The sequence below is a fragment of the Octodon degus genome, unplaced genomic scaffold (genome assembly GCF_000260255.1).
Source record: "Octodon degus isolate 3935 unplaced genomic scaffold, OctDeg1.0 scaffold00207, whole genome shotgun sequence".
NCBI classification, from domain to species: Eukaryota; Metazoa; Chordata; class Mammalia; order Rodentia; family Octodontidae; genus Octodon; species Octodon degus.
Window position 1 is genome coordinate 4,109,867 of NW_004524783.1, and position 13,531 is coordinate 4,123,397.

The window sequence follows — 13,531 nt, forward strand, 5'->3', positions numbered from 1 at the left end:
AGCCAATGTGATTCTGGGAGTACAGGCGCACAATGAAGTTCGGGATACTCACCAGCTGCTTGCGGACCCTGATGTGGTGCTGGCAGATGAGCACACAGGCCTGGTGGATGGCTTTGGCCAGGCCCAGCTTGAAGACCAGGCGCCTCTCCAGGAAGTCCTCAATTTTTAGGCCTAGGATGCAATCCAGCTTTATCTTGCCCTCATCCAGCACCCCCAATGAGGACGAGTCACCACAGGACAGTGTTGCCTTCGAAGAGACGCCGTGGGTCCATTTTGTCCAGTGTTAGCGGCTCTTGGGCAGTCTTGCCGACCTTGGCCAGAGTGAATTTGACCCTCCAGCCCTCTCTCTTGTTCCGGAACCCATACTCGCTGATCAGCTTCAATTCTCGGTCAAGGCAGGGCTCCTCGAAGGGCCTCTGAGGGGCTATGTAGGTCTTAAGACAAACCTAGCTCCTTGCCACGGGCATGATGGCTCCGTGTGCCCGGGAGCTGATCTGGAGATCGGGTCAACTGAGAGAAAGGGTCAAGTGATAATATTTGACCAAAACTTATGTGGCACATACGCTATTTATGTGCATTACATTTAGAGATGGTCAGCCAAAATGGAGATTTAAATGTGCTGCAAAAATGTCAACATGACGGTTGCTACACTGGTATGTATGGCTGTTGATGTCCAGTTTTCTCTGTAAAACTATCCAAATGCTGTTTGTTAACATTCTACAGGATTCCACTACTAGAACGCCATGGTTGGTAAGGAATAACAGTTTTCTGGCTGTTTTGTATTCAAAGTGCTTAATACTCATAAAATTTTAATAATTAAATTCTTGCTTCCACTATAATGTAATGTCACTAACCTCTTCTGGATCCAGAAGAGAAGGCTAATGACATTACTTTGGAGGTTTGGAGACCAAAAATTAGAAAGATAGTTGGCTAAGAGGGTAGTCAATCTACTGGCCCTAAACCTCTGAGGTCAGTGAGGACCCAGAACATATGAGAACCTTTGCTGCAACATCCTAGAACTCTGTTGGCCCCTGATTTTCTAATAAAGGAGATTATGGTACCATAGAGGAAATTATTCTACAGTATTATGGCTTGTGTCCAGTTGTCCCCTCAAAGCCTCCTGCAGTCATGGGGCTGCTTCTGGAGCTTGTGATTAATAATTGTGGGTGTGGACGTTGCACCTGCCCTGGGGCAGGTAATTTACATTACAATGTAAAGAGGGGAGAGAGGCTGGCTGGCTGCCTGAGCTGCTGCCACTCCCCTTTTCTCTCTGCTCTTTGCCACCACCATGAAGGGCTGCTCTCTGCCTTGTGCCGCTTTGTCTTGGAGCCAGCTGAGTATGAACTGAAACCTCCAGTAACTGTGAGTAAATAAACCTTTCCTTCCTCCATTTTGGGTGTCGAGTATTTGTTCCAGCAAGAGAAGCATAACTGAAGCATATGGTGTATGGTGTGCCTAAGTAGAGTCACAAGGAGAAAAATGTCTCCCAAACTATCACAGAAAGCAACTTGGTCGAGCAAGGGCTGTGACTCATCCTGATGGCTGATACTGATAGGAGTACTCAGAGGCCCTATGCTTGGTTCCAAGGTGTCTCAGCGTCTTTTCTCTCACTGAGCAACTACTTTGAAGATAACAATTGCAATATAGCAGCCATTGTTAATTTCCTATCATCTTTTAAAATTATTTATTGTTTTTGTTTTATGAATTCTCTATGAAATTTAAAAAAAAAAAGAGTATGAATAGTTCCTGAGTCCTAAGTGTTTGAGCTCAGTTGTCTCAACCATTTGTCAACCTCCACCTCCAGGTTTAGGTAAGAACCAATAGGTTGGGGTGTGTCTTAGTGGGTAGCACATGCCCATGAACTCAGTTGAAGAGGAATAAACTCTACTTTGGCAGGCATCTTTGGTGCCCACCTTCATCAAGAATGGAGGAAGACCCAGCCCTGGCACCCACTCTGCAGATAATCCTTGAACGCTGGTGCTCATGTAGAGCTGTTGCTGGAATCTGCATGAACGTCCCCCTGGGAATGAGGACAAATCCAGGCTTGGTGGGCTTTTCTGCAGTGATGCTGATCCAGGGGCTTTGTGGTGGGCTTCAGACTGGCTTTACCAAGCATCCCAGACAAATGCCAGCCAAGGTTGGGAATGGCTGTGTCATCTACTAGCTGGGTCTGTTTTGAAAATTGGGAGATGGAGGTGGTGGGGAGATGCCAAGTTCACTGAGCTATGTAAGGTTGGGGTGTAAGCAGTGCAATGGGGCTCAGAAGTCCACAGCCGCTGCTCCAGAGCATGGCCGGCTGCCTCCTCTATGGCCCCTCAGGAGGATGTTGAAAGTCCTCACTCTTCTGACTCAGGTGAAAGTGGTCCTGTCTGCGTGTGTATATGGGTGCCGGAAGCCATAGCGCAAGGGGCATTAGGCGGGCACAGAGAGGAGATAAAGGCAACTTTTTTGGGAATGAGGAGTTAACAAATAATTGCTCCCATCAAAACTAAAATCAGATCAAGTTTCAAAAAAACTTAGATGTTTGTTGTCATAGAATAAGCAATAGTTTGCTACCTGAAAGCAGGAATAGAGAAGGATGTGTTCTGACCTTTTTCATGACTGACTGTTATATCCTAACTTCATTTTTTTTGGAAAGTAGAACTGCCTATACTGACTGATTTAATTTCAGTGGGTCTTCTATAAGGATGTAGAGTTTGTGTTTTGGTTATGATTAGAGCTAGTGTTGCAGGAGCTACTAGGACTGAAGTTTGGGCTACCCCGTGTGATGGTGAATTTTGGCTGTCAACTTGATTGTCTTATGAGAGCCCAGGGAGGTTAGTGAAGCCGCTTCCGAGGTGCCTGGGTGGGCCTTGGGGATGTGGCCCTTGGGACTATAACTGGCCCCAGCCCTTGGATCTCCGGCTCCATTGCCTCGTTCTCGCTCCCTGGCCACCATGAGCCAGACAGCCTTCCTCTGCCACATCCTTCTGTCAGGATGCTTCTGCCCTGGAGCCAGCTGGCCATGGACTGAGACTGCTGCAACTGTGAGCCCAGGTAAACCTTTCTCTTCATGTTGTGTTCACTGGTGTTTTGTCCTAGCATGAAGAGCTAATGCCCATGGTGTGGGCAGTTGGCCATATAGCTAACCCAAATCTCCACTACTATTTTTCTTTTATACCTTTTCCTTCCTTGACTCAGAAGGCTTGAGTGGTCCAGAAGATGTGAGGTTGATGAAAATAAAAACACTGATCCATTGAGAGGTCGCGGGTGGCCAGCAGCTGCTGAAAGGCAGGAGGGCCAGCGTGTCCCTCCTTCTCTCACCGATCCAGGAGGACAGCCTGCCATTTCCCTTCTTCTCATGCTGTGGGCAGGAATTAGGTACTCCATGTGGAGGATGAAGAGCCAGCAGCCAGCTCCCCAGAGCAAGCCATGTTTTCCATGAATAGTCGACTCTGACCTAAGCGTCTACCAGGCAGCCAGAGCACAAGATACACCCTGGGCCATAAGAGCTCACTCTTGGTGCAGTCTCTTTGAAGCCTGTTTCCTAAACGGTGGGCATCTGAGGCACTTATTATTTATTTATTTTTAAAGTTAACATATTAAGTAATTAGTTTATATATTTAGTACAGGGTCTACAGGGTCTCACTACACGGATGGGACTTTTAGTGATTCTCCTGTTTTCAGCCTCCCAAGCACTAGGACTACAGGTGTGTGCCACCATGCCCAGCCTCAATAGCAGTCTCAGTGCTCCCCGGGGCGGGGCAGGCACAGCACACCAGGAGTTGAACCGAGGCTGCTGCATCTGCCTAAGCAGGTGCTTTAATCTGCTGAACTGTCTGCCGGCCCTGAGGCACACATTTATAAAGCATCTATTCTGGACACAGGACCATTCTTTTTATTGTTTTTAAAATTAATTTTATTGAGAAAGCAATAGCAATGAGACCATTCCCAAACAGGTTAGTAGGACAGTTACAATAATTAATATATTGTACATTGTTGTCTTTTTATTACAATTCCTTTTTTATTTCAAGAAAAACAAAATTAAAAATGACAATAATAGGAGAGTAATTGTAGTTAACACACTGTGTATTGTTATCTTCAAGGCATTTACTCGTATACTGTTGTCTTCATAGTAGTCATTCAGAGTACAAGATGCAGACATGATATCTTGTCTAAACACTATCAATACACATCTTCTCATTGAGCTAAGAGAAAGTAGCTGTATATCTATCCTATTTTGTATATACATATATATTTTTTTTCCGCTACAAAATGGTCCTTCATTTATATCACCTTTTGTTTAGTTTTGTCAGAGATAGGAGTTTCATTGCCATTCAAATATTGTAGGTGTGTGAATTTATTTATTTTTTTAAAAATTTTATTTATTTATTTATTTGTGTGTGTGTGTCCAGCTCAGCCCACCAGGGGGCAGGGCTGGCTAGCATGTGGTGCTGGGGGATTGAACCTTGGTCCCTATGCTTTGCTAAGCTTGTTCTAAGTAGGTGCTTTAGACCACTGAGCCATTTCACCAGCCCTAGGTGTGTGAATTTAGCACAATAACTTAATATACTTGAGCAGTTCATAACAGTAATGGGGTATTAGCAGAACAGGAAATGTCAGAAGTTGTTGACTTGAGCCTTTTACAGCTCAGCACATTAATATGGTTTTACTTTTCATATCTCATGTTTATACTTTTCTGTTGGATGGTTAAAACCAAGGTAAAGCAAGACCTACTTAACAAAGGTATCTAACAAGGTCAGTCAAATCCCCTCAGGGTTTACCCTGAAGCCCTGTACAGCAGTGTGTAGATCCTTTGTCAGTGTCAGCTATGTGGATGAGTCACGACCATTGCTCGACCAATTTGCTCTCTGTGAAAGCCTGAGAGAATGTTTTCTCTCCATGTGACTCTCCTTAGGCACACTCTACATCATTGATCACTTTCCTCGGTGGCCCCATAATCTCCTCGAACAGAAATTTGAGACACTACTGGGTTACAGGATGTCACAGCACAGGTTCTCTTATGCACAGGACCATTCTAAGTAGTACTAGAAATATAATAAAGGACACAATAGGCCGAGTCCCTGACCTCATTATTACCCAGTGACATGCTGTGCTGTGTACTGGAGAGCACTGTGGGAAAAATGGATGGAGCCACGCCCCTGGAAAGTGTCACAGAGAGTAGAGATGTGGTGGAGCTTGCTGTTTTTGCATAGTGACCAGAAATTCTTTACTGATAAGGGGACACTGGAGCAGAGACTTAAAGACTTCAGAGAATCATATGGAATCAGGCCAAGGTCCAAATCATGAGGATGTCATGTGCAAAGGTCCTGTGGTAGGTGTGTGCTCTTCGAAAGTTAATGGAACAAACTGAGGGAGGTATGTGCAGGCCCAGAGAAAAGGGAGCAAGAGGAAGAGCAGTAGGGGTGGAGAAAGGGGCGAATGGGGAAGGTCATAGTGGACCCAAAGGAAGAACATGGTATGATCTCCATTTTGAAGGGTTGCTTCTGGTTTCTCCATGGGAAAGCAGAAGAGGACAGCAACACTGAGAGCTGCTGTAGTTGTTGGGTTGAGACACAGAGAGAGCTCGACCCTGAGGGGTAGGGCTGATGAGCTAGCAAGTGCTGGTATTCAAGTGTATGCAGAGCTGGTAGGGTTGAACTTGTATTATAAGTGACAGGGATGAGAGAAAGTAGAGTCAGGGGCAACTGGGACAGCAGGGCTCGTAGAAAAGTAGGACGTTATTTGGGGAAAGAGAACAATGGTGGCTGGGTCTGAGACATCCATAAGGAGGGTGGGGCATTGAATGTCTGACTGGAATTGAGAAGAGTGGTCAGAGTTGTAGACCAGGAGTGCGAGGTTCAGAGAGGTCATCTTGGGGTGCAAGTGAATGCAGAAAGGGCTGAGCTCTGAGTTCTATAAGGTGAGAGACTGAGAAGACAAGCTAGCTGAGCAGAGCAGGGCCAGGAGCAGTGACGGCCTGGAAAGAGAGGGTGGTTCAGGAAGAAAGGGATCGGCTCTGCCAAACCTGAGGGCAGCTTTGCCAGAGAGACCAAGACAGAGCTTCCCATGGACACAGCCCTGGGTAGCCCTGGTGCTTGATGAGCTGCTTCAGGTAGACCAGTAAGACAAAAGCCACACAGTATGCAGCCAAGGGAGAGTGAAGAATACGGAGGAAGACAGTGGGCGCAGAGCACTCTTTAGGGGCATTTCTATGAGAGCAGACAAGTCGGGGCTGCTGGTGGTGGCATGGAACCAGGAAGGGCCCACTCATTCCACACAGGCGTACTTCCTGTGCTGCGTAACTGCTATGTCTTAGGAACAACTTCAGGAGTTTGTTTCACAGTCATGAACTAAGCCAGAAATGATGAGCCCTTTTGAAGCTTGCATTCTAGATGAGGGTGATGATCAAACAATCCCACTATGCAAACACATCCAATATATGCGCAAGAAGGTGACACGCCATGGCAAGAAAGGAAGAAGAAGGTTCAGGAGATCCAAGTGTGGGCTGCGGCAGGACTGAGATTGTGAGTAGGTGGGTGGGGTAGGTCTGATGATGAAGGTGACATCTGAAGAGGGCTTTCTGGAGGTACAGGCATTGGCGGTGTGGACACTGAGTGGGGGATCATTGCTGTGGGGTGGGGACCGCAGCAGGCACAACAGCCTAAGTAGGGGCATGCTGGAAGGCGTGATTCCAGGAGGCCAGGGGGCCTGGAGGTTTGTGTATGCAGGGCGGAGTCTTGGAGACCTGTGTGGAGGGAAATGGGGAGCCCAGAAGGTGGGGAAGAGTGGCTGGGCCAGATTGCATTGGTGGGGCCAGGTGGCAGGAGTTGTTTATCAGAGGAACAGAACCAATGGGCTGTGTGTATATAAGTATGCATATACACACAAATGCGCGCGTGCGCGCGCACACACACACACACACAGAGTAAGCCATCCTTATGAGCAGTTTTGCTTTCTGAAGTTTCACTCATTCATAGCCTTGGTCTGAGGTCCTTAAACAGAACAATTGGAAAATAGACAAATTGTATGTTTAAATGACAGATCGTTGTGAGTATCATGATGAAATCTTGTACTGTTTGACTCCATCCTTATTAGGACACAAAGTGTTCCTTTGTCCAGTGTATCCGCACTGTATACACTACCTGCCCATTAGTCACTAAGTAACTCTGATTAGATTGACTCTGTAGCACCACAGGGCTTGTTTTATGTAGCAGAAGCTTCAAAACACCAGAGTCATGTGCTGCAATTGATATATGCCAGAAAGAAGCCGTGAGTGCTTCCTTTAAGTGAAGCATACAGGGTTTGGCACTATGTGTAGATTCAGGCATCCTTGGGAGTCTTGGAATGTGTCCCTGTAGGTGATGGGTGAAGACAGCACCCACCCATGGAAGAGAGGACATCGCAGCTGACATCCAGAGGCAAAACTCCCTCTTCTTTCTGTCTTTGTTCTATTTTATTTTATTTTGTGTGTTTAGTACAGGGTCTACAGGGTCCACAGGGTCTCACTACACAGCTTGGACTCATAGCGATTCTCCTGCTTTCAGCCTCCCAAGTGCTGCAATTATAGGCATGCACCATCATGCCCAGTCTAACTCACTGTCTCTGCATGCCCCGGGGGTAGAGCTGGCGCAGCAGGCTGGGAATTGAACCCCGGCCACTTTGCTCTGCCTAACCAGGCACTTTAGTCTGCTGAGCTATCAGGCCAGCCCCTTGTCTTTGCTCTATTAAGACCTTTAATTGACGGGTGAGAAGCACCTACATTATGTTCTACACTGTATGCTCATTTGAACCTTAATCTCATCTTAAAATGCCTTGATAGCAGCATCTAGACTGGTGTTTGATCAAATATCTTGGTTCCCTGGCCAAGCCAAGCAGTGTTAGCCACTTCTGTGGTGGTAAGGCATTGGGTCTGGTGCCAAGGACTGTCTTGTGCTGGAGATGCAGCTGGAGGCAAATAGCGTTCGACGCTTGTAGCCATGTCCCATCTGTGCAGTATGTCCTATCCTGTCACTTCAGATGACACTTGGGCTATGAGCATCAAATCTGTACCTGCTGTGCCTGTGGCCTTCCCCCATTCTTGGGGGACCCTGTGCATGCACCCCAGGACTGGGGCTGTGTCACAGTTTTGGGGCCAAAATGTTTCCTGTGAGGCTGCCCTCTCTGCTCCCGTCCCCTGTTCTTCCCTGGGGTCTTGCGCTGGATCCCCTCTCCAGTGGCCAAAATAAAGCGAAGGGAAGAATCCCCTCCCAGTCCCCCAGGCCCTTGAGATTCAACTCAGCAGTGTGGAGGCCCACCCGCACAGTGCAGCCCTCCTTGGAAGAAGAGCAACTGTCTCCATTTTGACTGAGCCTGACCCTATTTCCTCGTATTGATATGTAGAGCTGGCTAGGACTTCTGTTTATCCTTCAATGGCCTTAAGCAATGTATATTGGTCTAGCTGAGGTGCTGGTGATAGTCTTTGAAGGTGGCATGCGTGTTTCCCTGGTAACCTACACCTGCTGCTCTTTAACGTGAGCCAGGTCGAGAGGATGAAGAGCCAATGCTCCATGCTGCCATCTGGGACTGAGTCTCGAGATAGAGGCTCTGACTTCCTGGGGCTTGAAAGACTGCATCAAAGCTGAAGCAGCAGACCCCCCAAAACATCCAATACTATCTCAATAGCATAGTGCAAATTACTCTCTCTGCATATCCTCTCTGCATATGGCAGAGGTAAATGCAGGCCACCCACCTAGCTCAGCTCACGGTAGTCACCTGCTTCCCACAGTTCTCGGTCATTCCTCCTCAAGCCACTCCTCCACTGAATAAAACCGGGTGAGGCCCTGGGCCAGCCTCTTTGTTCCAGAAAGCCATCTTCATGGCTAGACTTAGGGCCCCTTGGCTCCCCAATAATTATAATATGTTTTAGTGTCTTTACTTTTACTGTGGGTTACACTGGGAGTGGTAGATTGAAATTAACTTGGTGGGATTTCAATAACATATCTTTGGGATTACAAATATTAACTTCTTGGACCTAGACGTGAACCAGGAAGAGACTCCTACAAGCAGAAGTTGAGAAGTTGGCTGAGAATGGCTGAGCAATGCTGACCTGGTGCCTGATCTAATGATTCCTCCTGTTGCAACTGCACCAAAACAGTTCCTGCTCAGCAATCAAATTGCTTGTGCAGTCGCGCCACCTTGTGGATAATGCTGGAAATGCTTAGTGACACTACTGAGATGAAGGGATTGAGGCAAAATCCTTTGGCTTTAATACAACTCTGAGAAACACTTTACTTTGAAGTTTTCATAATCGGCTCAGTGTCCTCAGTGCACTTGATGAGAACACATAAACGTTATTTTTCATAGGCAATACATTCAGAAAATACAGCTCTTTGTACTTCTACCAATACCTTAAAAGATTGCATGGTTTACTCTTCTTAATTTCTATCATTTAAAAATGTATTCTTTAAACAGAATAAAACATAGATTGAAGACATTAGCAATGATACATAATTTCACTAAACAAAATGATAGGAATTCCACGATTGTTGTTATGTTGCATATTGCTGTCTCCAAATTAGTTGTCCAGATTGCCCGTTATAAGCAGGCAAAATTGGTCAAAAAATTAAAAAGAAAAAAAAGTAAGCATCAACTGCTCCTTTCGACAGAGCAGTAGAAATCAGCAATATAATTAACCAAGCTAGCCTGTGCATATACATACATATTTTCCCTTCTTCCTTTTTTCTCCTTTCCCTCATCTCAGTTGTTCCAAAGAGCTTTTTTGAGACAAAGTCTCACTATGCAGTTCAGGCTGGGCTTTGACATTTTTTTTTTTGTTTCTTTCATTTATTCATTCAATACAGGGCCTCACTACACATCTCGGATTCCTAGCGTTCCTCCTGTTTTCAGCCTCCCCATGGCTGGGATTACAGGCATGCGATACCACACCCAGACTACTGAGCTCACTTTGTAGTCCGGCTGGCCTCAGACTCACAGCAGTCCTCCTGTCTTAGCCTTGTGAGAGCTGGGTTTACAGGTGAGCTACATCCTAGATCTGCGCCGTGACCGCATTCACCTTAGGGAGCTGGCACCTGCACGTGATATAACTTGATCTGTTTCTGCCTTTCCTCTGCCTGCTTCATCCCTCCCCCTTTCCTATCTAAAAAGCTTTGTTTTCATTTTTTCTTTATCCTCTCTCCTTTTTTTTTTTGTTGTTTTTTACTTTTCCCTTCTTTCCTCCCCCACCTTTTCTTCCCTTCCCATCTGAGCACTTTCTTCCTATTTCACGATGCCGAGTGTGCACTTTGGTCCTTGTTTAGTTTCTCCCATGGAGAAGTAGCACAGTGCTTACACATGCACGCTTAGTTTCTTGCACAAGGAAGTATTTTCACAACTATAATGCACTCTCCAATGTCGGTTTGAAGCAAATTGAGGATGAATTGTGCTTACAACTATTTGGAGCTGAATAAGGATTCCTCTAACCTTAGAGGGGCCTGGTAGGCCAGGTAGGGGTAGAGCAAGGGCGCAGAAACGAACCCCTGGGAATATTCGGCATCACGCACTCTGACTTCCTCCGTTGCTCTAACATCTTAGCAGCGTTGTGAAGTGCAACAGTTGGGGTGCGGTTGTCTTTCCGGGGTCTGATCAGTGCCAAGTGCTGGAGCGGGACGTAGCACGCTTTCCTCCAGAGAATCTTCAACTATCTACATTCGGTTGTTCCTCAAGGCATCAGCGGCTGCTCTCGCACTGAGAGGTCCTCCGATCGAGGCTGGTTAGGGTGGTCTTGTTAGAGTTCACTTCCTGACTCCTGAGAGTTGGGACAAACTCCGTCCCCACCTTGGCCTCTCAGCCACTAGATGCCAGTAGCACACTCTCCTAGTGATGACAATGAGCCCAGACATTGGAAGAGAAAAAATCACAATGGGCTAAGGGTCACAGAGTAGTACACACTGCATTTGATCAGGGATGGGCACCAGCTACACGTGTTTCCGGATAGGATCTCATCCTAGAAGGCAGCCTGTTCTTACGAGCCGCTTCGTACTCTGAAGGCAGTGTGTGTGGGTGGAGAGCTCCTGCCGCTCTCTGCAGTGTGGGAGGCCCCAGCTGTGAGGGATACCGGAGCAGGCTCAAGTACATTTTTTTTTTTTTTTTTTTTTTTTTTTTTGTGGAACCGGGGATTGAACTCAAGCCCTTGCACTTGCCAGGCAAACACTTATTCTAATGAGCCAGCTCCCCTCAAGTACATTTTTGACCAAACTGAACTGTAGTAACTCTATGACAATTTTTAGACATTTACAAATAGACTTGTCAGATTTTGTTGTCAAGTTGCAGAGATCTCTTACCAGAAACATCGAGAATAAAATCTTTTATCTATAGTTCATATGCATAGTACTTTTTGCATTTTGTTTTATCTTATTACTGGTTATCTTAGCTCAGTTATCTATATCCTATCACCTATCTAGACCTTAGGCTTCCATTTTGTCAGTTCCTTTCCTAGGCCGCAGGTAGAATCCACACTCATAGCTGCTAACTTCTCCCAATCTGGCTTCAAGGGACAGCTTGACAGCACACTCTGGTACCCGAATACATCAGTTAGCATTCTCTGGAAAAACACAAGCATGCCCTGTGCCCCAGGTAAGTAGTGCACTGGGTCCCTTCATTGTCCAGTATGGGCAGCTCTCTGAAGGACCTTCCTAGCCTTTTTCTTTTATCTGATGGAATTGTCTTTCTGCTGCTGTACTTTCATATTCTGTAGAATTTTAAAAGTTAATCGTATATACTGCTAGGTGAAGCATTATGAGGTGTTGAATTTTGTAGGAAAAGATTCCCCTTTTGTTTTTGTAATTGAACTTTGATTGTACAGTGAGCCCGTTCAATGATTCCCTGAACTTGAGGGTTATAGGGAATCCCTGTGGTAAGGGAAATACAAAAAGCTTATAAAACTTTTGGAAGGCAGCACTTGTACCTGCTGGGCCACGCTCAGTCTCGAGTGTCCGTGGGCAGCCAAGGGCACTAGTGGCATCCAAACAGTGAGCGGTGCATGTTTAGCTGCCTCACCAGCACAGGCAGAAGCAAAAATGAGCTCTGAGGAAGTGTCCACTGAAATGTGGACCCAATACAGAGAACCAAATTCGGGAATGTGTGTGACCTCCATCTGCCAGGGATGGTTGGGGTGTAACCCCGTGGACTGAGCCCCATAGAAGCCGAGAGAAGATATATTATACACGAGATATGTTGTTTAGCTGTTTCTCAGGCCTGTCCTTGGATCAAATGGAACTGTTTATGTAAGGCAGAAGCATTCTGATGCAAGGTGGCACGAGAAGTGGGAGCCCAATGAATGTCATCTGAAGGAACGACAGTGACAACACCCAGCAATCTGTGTACAGTAGTGGTCCCCTCAGTGCAGGGTCCTGGTAATGGGGAATGAGAATGTTGGCACAGCTGGATCAACTCTAGAGAGCTAAGCATTAGAAAGAGCCAGATTAACTTTATCTAGCTTAGCATAATAATATGGCTTTACTTTTCATACTTCATGTTTATGCTTTTATGCTGGATGGTTAAGACCAAGATAAAACAGAAAATTTGGGACACCACTGAGTTATAGGATGTTACAGTACAGGTTCTCCTATGTCCTGAGTCCACACTGACCTTGAAGGACTAGGGCCAAAATGTTGGCTGTCCTTGTAACCCTTCTTTTTCTCTAATTTTTGGTCTGCAAACTTAAGTTGTTAACCCTCCAGAAGAGAAGCTTAATGGTATTATTACCCTAAAACATAGGCAGTTGAGCTTAACCTCACTATCTGTGGGACTATCAAATGCCTTAGACATAGCATGGAACAGGTATTTTCCAACAATCATTGATATGCTAAACTTTAAATCCCTATAGAATGCGAAAAAAATAAAAATAAATAAAAATAAAAATAAACAATTACACATTTTTATACAGAAATTTAGAAATCTAACCACATACAACATTGTAGCAGGACAGTCCTATGACATTTGTTTCTTTTCTCTTGTTTTCTTTTATTGCCTTTTTTAAAACAAACATTTACTTCAGAGAGACTATAGCAGTAACTGATATGACATTAGAAGTAGTATGCATTTAGAAGACCAGAATGTCAGGCATTCCAAGCATGGCCCTACTATTACACAGTGCTATCTTCAGTGCAGTTGCTTAGTTCACAGATATCAGCATGTACAGTTAGCCAGGGTGAGAATCCTACCAATTAACTGCTGGTTTCAAAAACCTGCTGAAGAGTCTCAGGACCATTGCCTTGCCCATCTTGTGTATATAAATGTATGGCTTTGCCCCTGTAGTGTTTCCCAGCTCTTCTGCTTGCCCTCTCTTTGATGTTTAATCCTTAAGTTCTCACTTTCCATTTAGTTATATTACACCTTTCAATTTTTATTTCTTCTTTTGAGTTCTTACACTAGGGACACTACACTATATTTACGCATGTGATTCTGGTTTATTTCACACATGAGTATACCTTCAAGTGGCATTCACTTATATATGAAGGCTTCAAGTTTATCATTATTTATAGCTGAGTAATACTCCACTGTATAAAAGCAC

General features: G+C 45.5%; 1 pseudogene; it reads right to left on the bottom strand.

The window, feature by feature from the left end:
- Positions 1-227: 227 nt before the first annotated feature.
- On the bottom strand, positions 228-467 carry LOC101574882 (annotated as a pseudogene).
- Positions 468-13,531: the final 13,064 nt, after the last annotated feature.